This window comes from Oculina patagonica, chromosome 5 (genome assembly GCF_052425735.1).
Source record: "Oculina patagonica isolate OP01 chromosome 5, crgOcupat, whole genome shotgun sequence".
Classification (NCBI taxonomy): domain Eukaryota; kingdom Metazoa; phylum Cnidaria; class Anthozoa; order Scleractinia; family Oculinidae; genus Oculina; species Oculina patagonica.
The window spans coordinates 3,142,846-3,157,122 of record NC_135762.1 but is presented as its reverse complement, the minus strand read 5'-3'; the positions used below and the strand labels follow the sequence as shown (position 1 = coordinate 3,157,122).

Genomic DNA, 14,277 nt, shown 5'->3' with positions numbered 1-14,277 from the left:
CAGGGCCCGGTATGTTGCCAAATATTAATCTGCCAAGGAATAGGTGGATTGCACATAAGTCTTATATCGGCTATATCACTCGTCCCTCTTTCAAAATTAATGTCTTCATAGAGACAATTATGTTGAGTAGCAATGGAATATTTAGAGCTCCTCATTACGATTTTATATATACCTGATTGAAGTAACGTTGACCCGTGAAAAGCACAAATCATGAACGATAAGACCTAATGGGATTCTGGGTAGACAGCATTGGTAAGCTTAGTAATTTTCAATATATTTATAATCAAGGCATTTTTTTCTTCGAGAGCGTTGAAAGCATGATTTATGCAACCTGTCTTATTATTATGTTCATTCTGTCACAGAAGACGCTTATTTTTTCCGATTTCCCAGTTAACATTTGGGTCGCATCGTTTATGCTTTTCACGGGTCAACGTTTCTTAAATCAGGTGTATTTTGATTAAGTAGTTAACTTATGCTATGAGCAGATCACCAACCTTCGAATTTCATAGCAGCTGAAATGACTTCTTGTGCAGTCAATTGCTTTTCTTTGTCGCTGAGAGCGTTATCATGTGCTTTACAGAACGCTCGTACGGCTTCTTTGTGTCTTTTCAGGTTAGTAAGACAGGTTCCTCGTCGTGAATGCCCCTAAGAAAAAAGTGAACGGATAATCGAAAAGTGGAAATTTTTATTGAACCTTATTAAGGGAAATCTGATGATAAATGACTAATCAAGTAGTTTGAGTGTAATTTTGCCCGAATCCCATTTTTCAGCCTATTGTTTTCTCAAATTTTCAAAATACCAGTCCCAGTGACCCAAACCCCATTTCCCCAATGAAAATTTTCCAAAATCCCGTACAGTTCCCATTTTACCCCTCTAGCAATTAGCAATTTTTTATCATGAAATAAAATATAATTACATGACCACCTTCAAGCAATAGAATGAGATTGTAGTGATCCTACACACTACTCGTTTTTTTTCTAGAGAAGAGCCAAACAAAGATCGCTACTTACCCTGAACCACTTTGGCCTAATTTTGGTGCATTTATCTGCATCTGCGAGAGCCTCGTTGAACTTCTCCAAATTGATTAACGCCAAACATCGGTTACTCAGAAGAGCAGTGATTAACTCATTGTTTGTGGGTGGTGTGAAATCCAAAGCAAGCGTATAGAAGTCGAACATTAACTCGTGTTTACTTTCCTTGTGTAACTCGTTACCCCACTTCTTCCACAGTGTAGCTTCTTCCACTGTGACCTATTAAGCGACCAAAAAAAAAATTCGTAAAGAGATGTATGCGACATGGACGAACGTTGAGGGTATCTGAATCCAAAATACTGAACAATATAAGGTATTTGTCATACAAACGTATGGAGCTCGCTTACAAGTACCAGCCAAGTGAATTAAATTATTCAGCAATTGTCATAACTGTTCGCAGCAAATCTGTTTATATTCCATGTTCAAATTTAAGGGTCTTGCAACACAAGGATTCTAAATTAATGGGTCATTTTTAAAATTCTAAACTTAATGTTACCAGTGGCTGCATGTTTATTCATCCATCTGGAACGATAACATTTTACAACTGTTTCTTTCTTTCTGTTTCAGGCATTTTACGTAACTTTTCAAGTTTTCGATTGAATCCTGTTTCAAACGAAACGTTTTTTAAGCTTAGACGCGTACTCTTTGCAGAATTCTGAGTTCATTTTGACGCTCCAAGAGAGGATCCACTACCCCCACCCTTCCCCTCAGCTCCACTCCCTGTTCTGCCTGAAGACTGAGTACTGTTGTGAGAGTAAACTTTATAAATACTTAAGATATAAATAGAAGCCGTATAAAATTATTACCTCATTCCTGATCCCCTCGAAAGTATCTTTTAATTTCCGACCTGTGTCAAGGCAATCACTGAAAGACTTTTCTTTGAAGTACAATTTGCAAAGAAGCCGAAGCAATTCCCGTTTTCCATCGAGTGTGTTGTCTTCGTGCTTCAAAGACAGTTGTAACAGTTCAATGGCTCTACTGTCCTCTCCTTTACGCACAGCGTCTAATCCATCGGCTCTAAACTTTCTCTGCAAAACGCGAACAAACCAACAGCAAATAGTAAGTAAAAACGCTGCATTATATGAGCTTAAAACTACTGGGAATGGGAACTTTAAATTAACGTTTAAGGTGGCTTAATACAGTTTTGACTCAGTTTGGAGGGGGAAAGTAAGCCCAACATTTAACTGTCTTTAAAAATATTTAGGAATGTTCTTTCTTTCTCTTATTACTGTTGTTGAAAGCATATAGCCATCATATGCGACATTTGACCAATAAAAATGCTAATAAACAATCAATAAAGAGCCAAAATGAATGGCCGAGTGCTTAGCAGGGGAGTGGGCACTAGCTGTTTTAACAGCGTTTTTCTCAAAATCTACCCGTATGACCCCACCTCAAAATTTCAGAAATTACAAATTGGCTTTGATTAAACATTCATGCAAAATAAAATAAAAATCTGTAAGACAGAAATTGAGCCAAGGGGCAAAATATCACATTTTCCGATTTTGCGAAAAATCTGTCTTACAGATTTTTATTTTATCCTGCATGAATGTTAAATCAAAGCCAATTTATAATATCTGAAATTTTGGGGTGGGGTCATACGGGTAGATTTTGAGAAAAACGCTGTTAAAATAACTAGTGCCCAGTCCCCTCCTAAGCACTCGGCCATTCATTTTGGCTCTTTATTGATTGTTTATTAGCATTTTTATTGGTAAAATGTCGCATATGGCTATACGCTTTAGGAAACAATAATAAGAGAAAGAAAAAACATTCCTGAATATTTTTAAAGAGAGTTAAAAGTTGGGCTCACTTTGCCCTCAAAACTGTATCAAGCCACCTTAAGCCACCAAACTTTGTGACTTGTCTTGAAATTTGTCTGGAAGCAATTCAGCGTAATTTGATGTTTGCATGGCAATTGGCCGTTTCAATGATCTACAACCCCTGACAACATGTGACAAACGTCTTGGAAAGTTTTGCCCTTTTGTTCTTCCCCTCCCCCCCCCCCCCCCCCCCCCCCGCTATTCAATGTTGAGCGAAAAGCGACCTTACACACAAGATTGTAAAGTGAGGGACCAACATTTTTAGATGGGAACGAGGGGATCCTACAGCAGTACAGGAATGGGGATTGCTAAATTGAATTAGAAACTCTCTCTAATCGGGAATGTTTTTACAACCTTCCCAACTCTTTTTGTCTGGGGTTGTAGTCTAATTCATTAACTATCGGCTAATTAACCATGCTTGCACTCTACTTCTTGTTATCTTTCTACCATTGTTGTGACTGATAACGCCAAAGTTGACTTAACATATTATGGCATATCGCCTTTTCAATGTTTTGTTTTAGGATTTGCTTATTAAAAATCGATTTTTTTTTACCTGAAGAAGTTTGCTCGCACTGGTCTTGACATCAGTTTCAGGCTTATTGCTCCTATCCATCAGCAAACTTACCACATCAAACTTTTCTAACTCGATGGCGACATCTACAGGATCTTTACTGCCTCCTTTTGGAGGATTAGCATTGGCTTTGTGCTCCAGTAAGATGGTTACAAATATCTTTAGATCTGGGAAGTCACAGCGAATAACTTCATCTAACGGGACACCGCTTGCATCGCATCCCGTTGCAAGGCCACCTAAGCCATTTTTGTGCCGTTTCTCTCCTCCACCACCCAAGAAGAGAAGATGAAGTCTGGTCCAGTCTTTTTCGGCTACAGCTTGATTGATCATGGTTTGAATTAAGTTTCCCGGAAGGCTGTATGAAATACTTGATGTGCCACCTAAAGAATTAAAAAGACGAAATTAGTTTCCCAACAATTTTTGAAAGGCTGAACGACGATCGAACTGATCACTGAAGAAGATGTTTGCTTAGAAAGAGGAAGGAAGGAACTAACTGATCAATTTTGCCGTGATTACATTACTCGCGTGTAGACCAAGTTTCGAACCATCTATTGTTGCCAAATTAAGTCGTTCTGTTTAAAGTTCGTTCGCTTAGTTTTGCTTATGTGGTGAATAGCTAACCTGAGATAAAATCACAACTCACAACATAGTAATGTTACCTGGCAGTACTAAAGCCACAGACAGAAGTTGGTTTAAAGTATCCACTTGATCTCTTTCTGAACTCGAGGAGTCTCTAAGTAGCAACTGGAGAGATCTTGAGAAGGGCTCCATTGCTTCACGGCATTTGTTTAAAGCAAAGAGACAAGAACCTAGGCGATACTGTGCCTAAAAATTAAATTAAATGTAAGATTAATGTTGTGCGCTGCACTTGAGGAGGAGACACAGCATATAAGATATGTCGGGATAAATACTAGGTATGCTGAAAAAAAAAGTCACGGTTTCTTATTACAGTAGAATCCCGATTTCTCGAACCCTCGGTTTCTCGAAACTCCCGATTTTTAAAACCAATTTTCGTTTCCCTTCGATAGTTCTTCTCTGTTACTTACTAAGAAGAATCCAGATTTCTCGACTCCAGGGGAAACGAAAATTATTTGGAGAAATCGGCGGGAGGTTTGCGATATCGGGAGGAAGTTACAAAAAAAGTACTATCCAAGGAAACGAAAATGGTTCGAAAAATTTGGAGTTTCGAGAAACCGAGGGATCGAGAAATCGGGATTGTACTGTATAAAAATACTAATTAAAAATGAACTTTTTCAGTAGGAACTTTCCATAACATTTCCTTCGGGAAATGCATTTGCAGCAGTCTTACAGACAAAATAGATGCCACGGTACATTCTGTTAACAAGATAAATTGGTTGGCAAAAATTGAGCTGTAACCAAGATAAGACATATGTCTAACTGAAGGAAAAAAGCATGCTGTGGTTAAAAGTTTTTAAAATAAGCTTCCGTTTTCTAGACAAAGGTTGCAGACTGACAACCAAAGTTCTTTTAAAAACGTTTTAACCAGAGAACGCTTTTTACCTTTTAAAAGATCGGTTGGGTTTTCCGGACCAAGTTTCAAATGCAACTCTCTTACCTTTGCCCATTTGGGATTGTTGTCAACACATAGTTGGGCATCCTTGAGAGCATCTTCATCTCTCCCTGTCTTTTTGTACATTAAAGATCGATTTGAAAGAATGGTCGCTTTTAGGTCCTTTTCTTTTGGCGGCGTAAATTTCAATGCAAGTGAATAGTAAGCGATCGCTAGATCAACTAAATTTGAGCCCTTGGAAAGACGATTTCCTCGTTCCTTCCATCTTTCTGCTTCTTCCTGTAAGAAAGAAAGAGAAAAAAGTTCCGACACATAACATGCTTGAAAGGAAATAACGATCACCAAACTGAAGAGCAGGATGGTAGTCGGTTGCTTGTTAGTAAACATAAAAAAAGAAACTGTTTAAAACTTGTGAAGTTGATAATAATTGTACAACCAAACAAACAACAAACAAACAAAACGAGTAAGCCTTTTCACGCGTGTTGGTCGCCACTTTCAATGCACAGGTCCCTTTATGAGACGCACCCTTAGTGAATCATTGCAGTTTATTTAACAAAACAAATTCAAGACCAACTACAACTACCATTTGTGTCTCATAAAGGGATCTGGGCACTGGGGCAAACATGGGCAAGAATACAGCGTTTGTAGAGGAAAAGGTTAGAATTCAGTATCAAATAACTTCTGTGTAAATTGGCCTATGAAATATTTAACGCCGTAGTTAAGGTTAATATGTAACACATGTTGCTGCTGATCAAATTTGAGAACTATAGGTTAGCTGGAAAGCAAGAAATCGCGTTTTTGAATCTCCATACATTGGTCTGCAAATTATTCCGTGGACTTCACTGAACCGTGGGGGGTCTCCCCTATAAATTTTCGGGGGTGCTCGTCAGAAAACTTCGAAACAAGGTTCTAAATTTTCGTTTTGTGGGTGTGGCCCAAATTCATTTTCCACTTCCAAGAGGTACCCATTCTAACATAAAAACTTACCGGCACTGGCAAATACGGTTAAGGTTCCTGTTTTTTTTTTTTTACATTAGTAACCTAAAAGGCCTCTAAAGCCCTAATTCAAAACAGTTGCCACATGGCTTTAGAAAGATTTTTGTTTCAGTACTCAAGTACCCACAGTCAGAATTGAATAAGGTATATTATGTAACTTGGTGTGTAATCATGCACATTTTCAGTTCTGTACCTTGCATGTGTAAGGATTTGACTTGTAGCATTCCTCTCCAAGTTGAAGCGCCTCCCTGTACTTTTGCAATCTGAAGTAAACAGCCGCCTGATGGCTCTCAACAGACCGTTTGAACTTCACATTTGAATCATCTTCAGGGTGAAGCAGGAGGGCTATGTGAAACAACCTTAATGACCTCTCATAGTTGTGCTTCTTGAACTCCTCAATGGCCAAGTCTTTTTGGATATTAGCAGAAGCCTGTCAAACCATAACAACATGAAGAAACTAAGACAAAAAGGAGTTTAAAGTCCACCTAACCCCATTTGTTTTCGCAAAAGATAAGTTTAATTGAAATTCGAAATATTCTACGAAAAGCGTTTTAATTTTAATTTGGATTTGATGGAATCCTCGATTTACTTTGCTTCGGTGAGGAGGAGCGTAGGCTTTGCCGGATGGGCAAATCAATCCCGGGCGAAGTTGCCAAAATAGCACTTAAACGGTACGGCATAATTACATCCCAGCCTCCATGAGTGCCTGACAAGTCGCAGAAAATAAAGAACAAAACAAAAACCGCAAAGTGGACTGTGTGTGTGTGTGTACACCTGTCCAGAGCATTTCCGTCAATGTAGGAAATGTTTTGATCCGCAGCTTTATCCAATCACTATAGATGTACATGTATACACAGAACCATAACTTACTAATGATTGCGCTCCATGGTTATTCTTCCTTTTTAACTGAGAGATTTGGGATTCTTTCCAACAGATCAGTGGATCGAGACTAATCTAAACTCGGTGGCCAATCGGAACATTGCATGTAAACAATGAAATGAATCTAGGTATGGGACAGTTGAATGATTTTTTTTGCTGAAACATAATGTTGTAATTGACCTCATGTAAAGGCACACAGTCTCAGTCTTCAAACAAATCATGTCTGCATGCATGTGTATACAAAAAACATACTTTCTTACCCTGGCAAAGTTTGTATCCAGTCTTTTGATATCGTTGATGTCTGCTTGTGCTCCAATAATATTTCCTAGTTCATACCGCGTTAAGGCTCTGCAAAGGTAAGGCTGCGCTCTAGCCAAAGAACCCAGGGGAATGTACGCTTTAAACTGCATGGCAATTGTTGCACATTGCTCAGCCAAATGGTAATTTTGGTTGTTATAGAAAGAATGACCACGACTTGACCACTTCCATGTCATATTCTGAAAAAAGATGAGAAATATTGTTATTGTGGATAACATTTTTTGTGAATTTCAAAATAATTAAGGTCTCGGCAAGAATTCGAATTGAACTGAAACTTTTCAAAAAAGACTAATAAAGGTAATTTGTATCGGCAATCACCTCGGCATTTAGGTCGCCAAGCGGTAAACCAGCATTTATAGCGTCTCTCATATCCTGCACCGATGTTCTCTCGTCACCCAGCTGCCATAAGCACTCAGCTCGATCCGCAAGAAAACGAGCAGCGAACTGTGGAGGGTAAGACTGCAGCAGATCAAGACCCATGGTTATATATTGCATGGCTTGAGCATAATCACCCTGCTGCATGGCAGCTTGTCCCATCATCCCAAGATAGTCAAGATGACGAGCTGGGTCCATACTTTAGTGACTCCTGCAATGGAACAAAGCAAACATTGTATCTAAAAGAACACCCAGGCAATAAGCTAATACTTTTAGTTAGCCCATTCTTACTTTTAGGTGAGTTTTCTACAGATAGGATACACAACTATTCTGATTCAGTGAGAAAAACACGTCCTGCATGTTTATGGCACCCGCCATGTGAACACAGGCTAAACGCGTTACATACTACTCTACTCTCGGGGCCCGGGATTCTACGGCGAGTTTGCATCATTCGTTTTGTCTCTTCGACTACAGTTTTAAACATACTTCATTGATACCTCTTTGTTGAATGTATCGTAGTAATCGGTGTCCTGAAATTATTGTCCAATTAACCACAATTGCTGTCAGCACTGAATAAAGGGAGACTAAAAGTGCAAGCAAACGTTTTCCATCATCATGGCGAGGTGAAAATGTTTCAGTGTTACTTCCTGGTTTTATGAAGACAATTAATGTTATTATCAATGATGTGAATGTCAAGAGCATAGCATATGCCTTAACCACTGTAAGCGGGATCTCACTGTTGTCGAATTTAAGGGTTACACTGTTGTTAAAAAACGTTAAAAGTCTTAAAAAGGTGATGTACAAAAACAATAATACCAACACGAATTCGAAATTGAAACACGAAAATGTATAGTAGAGGCTTGCATACAACATCTTACCTAAATGATATCACACTTTATTGGAAAACGAAACTTGGTTAGCTGTCTTGTACAAAACCTTTGGTCGATATGAATCGAATATGAAGTACTTCGGCAAGGCGAGGACCAATTTTCTCGCAATCAGAGGCAATTCATGGCGACTCTGATATTGTTGGGCATTACTTAACCTGCTTAACGACGAGATACCGAAACATCAGCGACTACCTCCAACTATATATCGTGTTACCGCTGCCATTATCACTGAGTTAGTCATAAACAGGCCAACCGGAGTGCTCTTCAAGCAAAGCAAGCGTATTACCATAAATCTTCAAAATGGCGTCCATTTTTGGGTTAGCCCGAATAGCGCCCCGGCTATTCTGAATAGAGCTCCAGTTAACTCTTAGTAATTTTCATGGTAACACGAAACTTGTCTTAATATATACTTTAGGGTAGTCGGTGTTTTGCTGTTTTATTGTTTCGGTTTTGCGCCGTTTCGTTTCACTGTTTCGCTGTTTAGTAATGGCCGACATTGTTTAGAAGCAGCGTTAGCAGAAATGAGAGTGTCTTCCCGTGTTGTTCTATGCTCAGTAGTAATATTGAATATAGAGATTAAATGCTGAGTACTCTTAGAAATTAAAGGATTATAGATGTTGATGGTGATTTACTGGATTGAACCTGTAGTGCTTTTTTTATACCATCAATTTAATACAGTTCACTTGTTCCGATCATCCCAATGTGACCTACAATAGCTATGCCGTCTTCATAAGCACTAAACTTTGTTCTAGTTTTAGCTTTCATCGCCACTGAGACGAACCAGAGTTACATTTTTAACATTCTTCAGCCGATTTAATAATCTCGACGCAGGAAATGATTTCTAGTCAAAGCACATCACTGTACCATAGAGGGCATTTGTTGATATCAGTCACGGTTTACTCGTGCATATTTTTGGCTAGCACGGTTTGGTCAGTACCCGGTATCTTATCTGAAATGCTTTTGCCACCCTTCACAGATTTCGCTTTCCCGTTGTATATGCTAAAGATGTTACACATTCTATCGCTGAGGCCACCATTAGCATGAAAAATTCCTGTTTCACGAGTTTTTAAATGAGAATGCATCATTTTGAGTGCCTATAAAATCGAACTCGCATCAAAACACGAGCGTAAAAATCGATCCTCCGTCGCTTGTCGACAGTGCCATATTAAATCAAGACTATCAGTCTATCCTCAGCGAACTAAAGGTTTAAAGTAACTTGTTATTGTCATATAATGGAATTGTGATTTGCAGAGACTGTTGTTGATGGTCGCCGGAGCCGTCGAAACGCATTCTGAAGCCTATTTAAATAGTAATTGTTAGCTTTGAAAGAAGCGCTGATTAAAAACACTTACCTGGCCTTAGAAAGGCTCACGCTTACATGAGTGTTTTTTCATTTGCTTTTAACAGGAGAACCGAACGAAGTCCTGCATCTTGTGATCACTGCGATGGATGAACAAAATATTCAAAACAGCACTTTTATTTCCGTCTACAAACCCAGACAACCGTGACATATCGGCCCTTATCAACCAATAGATATCGTGCCAGACTAAAGTACCCATTGTTATGATAATTTCGCCGGTTATTCATGTCACGGCAGGTTTTTCTAAGAAACGAAGCAACCATTTCTGAGAAAAACCTGTTAGGACTGTTAGTTTTGCGGCTTTTGCATTGAAGCGCAAGGGCTTACAAAGGATAGCAGCACATGACATTTTGTCTGGAGTCTCCATGTTTATGAAATAGGTTCACTGTGCGTACAAAATGCGTGTGTGAAATGCTTTCGTTTTTCAGCCGATTGTTTCGTGCGTCCCCACCCCCACCCCCCCCCCCCCCTCGGCCCGTAGCGTCCATGTGCTGTGTGTTTATAAGAAATGGGAGGCCCCTGCATTTTTCGCAAGCCATTTTATCTTCCACGAATCTTCCACGAATTCGCACGAATTATTCCAACTTTTTTTAATTCTAAAATTCATTTAACGAATAACATATATAAAATAAAACAAAAACGACCTGCCTACTCAGAGGGGGAGGGGGTACTTGGAAAAGTTCAGGTGGGGTACTCCTCTGGGGTTTAGGTGTTCCTACCCCACTAAGCCGGACCACGTTCAAATGTGCTATCCCATATCAGATTATTGAGTTAACAATAAGATTATTGGTTAAATTGTACATATAATCTTCTCCCCACCAGTAGCGAGGAGGATGTTTTTATTTATAATTTTTCTCCACACTACTACAACATCTGCTATGAGCTTCGCATTATTTTAAAACGACCTGATTGAGATAAGCAGAAAGATATAAAGCTGACATTATTATTTTTCTCCTTTACATGAACCCTTCTTAGACCGAAAATTCGGGAGCCCCACTTCAGACCCGGAAGTCAAAATCGGGACCCCATCCGGCGGCACATACCCGTATAGCGTACGTATAAAGGTAGCACCTTCACCCACCCCCCTGCCAAGCAATGATTGAAATTCATCAAGCCGTTGTTAATGTTTGCAAATCTTGTCACAAAGTAGCACGGCTTCTCTCTCCTCCGCAGAGGTTCACGATGGGGCGTGTGTTGTAAAAATCCGCTGGGCAAGGTGAGTGCAGGCGCAAAAGAACGAAATCCATTGAGCGCTCTCGCCGTTTTATTGCGCCTGCACTCTTTTCGTACAGGGGACTTTCCCCACCGAAAACCTCTCGAGCCTCCGCGGAGGAGATAGCCACGGCTTTTAAGTTTGATACTCGTATGTGTGTGTCTGTGTTTTTACGAGTGAGTTCTTTGCTAAAAGGACTGCATGTGTCCACCCCGCCTGCATACCCTTTTGAAGGATAATTAATAAACTAGCCTAGCTTAAATATTATTGCTTTTGGTCCTCAGTGGATAGTATCTGTTTCTAGAAGCGCAAACTGTTCAACTCTGGAAAAAATCAGTAAAATCCGCAAATTATCAGTGCATATTTTAAAGATACAATAACCCGCCGTGGAAGTGGGTATTGGGCGGTTCATGCGTGCAACGCAAACGAAAGCGTAATCAATGTGCACTCCTGTAATGCAGCGGAAGCCGTATAGGTAAGCATTGAGCAGGGCCGTAAGCAAGATTTTGCATGGGTGGGAGGGGGGGGGTGGGTGCGAGAGCCAGAGGCGTGAGCATCTCGGGAGTCATCTCCCCCCCCCCGGGGGGGGGGTATTCAAAAACGTTTTGTACGGGGAGGCTCCACCCAGAGCTTTCACCCCTTACCCTTTTATATACCATTTTGACAGAAATTGAACCCCTTTTGTATACCCTTTATTGAAAAAGGTACCCCTTTCATATACCTAAAAGACATGGCATAGACTTAGAACACGACGTTTCCTTGTCATTTCCATTTAGCGCTTAATAATAAATTGAAGTAATACAGCCATAAATTGCATTTGTTTGAAATATTTTAATTAAAGGCCCTTTGAAAAACCTTAATTACAGATTTCCATACCCTTTCATATACCTAAACTTGTGAAATCCCTACCCTTTTATATACACCAGAAGCCTGAAAATGGTACCACTTTCGGGCGGAGCCTCACCGTATAGGCCATTATAGGGAGTACTCCCCCCGGGGGGGTCATCTCGGGAAATTTTGAAAAATTAAGTTGTTTTAGTCCACCTTTTCTGCATTTTGCATGAGAGTCATTTTAACCCTCGCTTTCCGATGTTCACGGTTAAGTAATTAACTATATAATATAGGATCATTGAATTATTCTTTTATTTTTCTCAAAATAATGCATTCATGTGCAAGTGAAAATGGAAAGTGGTTTGAAAGAAACAAGTCTCAAGAGTATCACAGATCTGAATGGAACCACAAAAAACGAAGTCGAAAGAGGTCTATTGTTAGTTTCAATTGTGGCGCCAATTTTGTAACGACACATGGAGGTACATCAATACTATTTACGTCACAGTAGAGCAGTGTACTAGCGCAGCTCAAAACAGGACAACACATGGCGAGCTAGCAAGTCTTTAGCTGGTAAGTGAATATATCTCGCTAGAGCTGGGATTTTGGTCTTTTCATTGCTAGGGCGGTGCAAATTCTTGAAAGTTCAAAGAAAAAATTAAATATTGAGAAAAAGAAGCAATATTTCAGCCAGACTTTTAACATAGACGAGGCAAGATCTTGTCTTGGGGTATGTCCGGCCTTTGAAATCTTGCAGTCTAGAAGCTCTGAAACGCGTTTTGCGAAATTTTTTATGGGAAAAAAATAAACCTTGTTCAACTGGGAGTTATTTTGAATTCCCAACTAAACTAAATTAAATTTTATTTTTAACTTTGGGTTAAAATCTAGTCGTGGCAAGTGCCTCGGCTTGGCTCTTGCTATTTACGCGCCCTGTAAATGTAGAGTATTCTGAAAGTACTGCTCAACTGCTTTAATTTGAATGAGTAGTCGTAAATAAAATAACAGAGACCTTCGTAGTTGTACTTAAAACGAGAAACAGTTATACAGATAGCCTGCGAGCAGGCTCTCTATTCGGGGGCAACGTGAATATATTATTATTTATTATCATTATTGTGCCGTTTTAGCTAATTATAAATTGTAATGTAGTCGCAAAGGGCGGTGTTGAATTGAAAATTCAACTGCAGCAACAAAAGTCAAAGGTCTATCAAGATCGAGATAGATTTGCGCTGTATCTATCTGTGAAAACATGAGTTTGATTCGGTCTTTAGGGTTTATTGGTGCTGGAAAAGTAGCAAAAGTTATTGCTAACGGATTTTTATCCGCTGGAATAATTAAGGCAAATGAAATTTTTGCCAGTTCCATCGCAGACAAGGACTTGGAACATTTTCGGAACATGGGCTGTAATGTGACTAATGATAACAAATTAGTCGTGAAGGAAAGCAAGTTCGTTTTCCTCGCTACACAAGCCACTGTCTTCCCTGAAGTCTTCAAGGAAATTTCCCCTGTGGTGACCAAGAGTCATTTGCTGGCATCAATCGCTGCTGGAGTTTCACTAGATCATCTTCAAAATTCATTGCCTGACCAAACCCGAATTGTTCGCATGATGATGAACTCCGCAGTTCAGTTCCGTCAAGGAGTTACCGCTACAGCTTACGGGGAATTTACTTGCGATGAAGATAAGACTTTAGTTCATGAACTGATGTCTTCATTGGGATACTGCATTGATGTGAGGGAAGATTTAATGGAATTGATGACCGCCTTAACCGGAGGCGGTCCCGCCTACATGTACGTGGTCATCGATGCGCTAGCAGACGGTGCAGTACGCGCGGGATTAGATCGTCAAGAAGCAGTGAAATTAGTCGCACAAACCGCCGCTGGAGCCGCCAAGATGATTTTACAAAGCGGAAAACATCTCGGAGAGCTCAAAGATTCTGTCTGTACGGCCGGTGGTTCGACCATTGCTGGGATAAATGCTCTGGAAGAGTGTGGTTTACGAGGAGCACTGATGAGAGCTGTTCACGATGCCACAGCACGTGCTAAAGAAATTCAAACCAACAACACACGTTGAACATTATTGTATTCGATAGGAACGGACTTGATAGTATATATACGCAACTCAGATCTGTGTCTTTTGCCTTTATCATAAATAATGCTTCTTTGTAAGGAGCATACGTGACCCCGGGACGTGACCCTGTATCTGTCATTCATGCTTGATTACCTAGTATTACTGTAGTTCATTATAAATACTGCCCTCCGGCACGGGTGGTCTGATCTAACCGGCACATGTGAGCCAAATAAAAGAATAGGTTGTCTACATCTACATCTACATTTAATTTAGTCGGTAAAGTCGTTAGACATCACATACCAACTTACCAACTGACCTTTTCTCGAAGACTAAATATAATTGTTTGCTTTAGGAAATTGACATATTCTGACCGTTTGATTCAGCCGAAACTTAATTCTGGCGC

The 14,277-nt window shown here is 39.9% G+C and overlaps 2 pseudogenes across 1 annotated transcript in view; one reads left to right on the top strand and one right to left on the bottom strand.

The window, feature by feature from the left end:
- Positions 1-9,853, bottom strand: part of LOC144654792 (TPR and ankyrin repeat-containing protein 1-like) — a 26,401-nt pseudogene extending 16,548 nt beyond the window's left edge. Inside the window, exons 1-10 of the transcript XR_013570990.1 lie at positions 9,761-9,853; positions 7,462-7,729; positions 7,086-7,322; positions 6,140-6,376; positions 4,996-5,229; positions 4,079-4,244; positions 3,402-3,799; positions 1,838-2,059; positions 1,011-1,250; positions 495-645 (exon numbers count right to left, since the gene is read on the bottom strand). The product of XR_013570990.1 is annotated as a TPR and ankyrin repeat-containing protein 1-like (transcript). The remainder of the gene's footprint in view (positions 1-494; positions 646-1,010; positions 1,251-1,837; positions 2,060-3,401; positions 3,800-4,078; positions 4,245-4,995; positions 5,230-6,139; positions 6,377-7,085; positions 7,323-7,461; positions 7,730-9,760) is intronic.
- Positions 9,854-13,013: 3,160 nt separating this feature from the next.
- LOC144654840 (pyrroline-5-carboxylate reductase 3 pseudogene) lies at positions 13,014-14,109 on the top strand (annotated as a pseudogene).
- Positions 14,110-14,277: the final 168 nt, after the last annotated feature.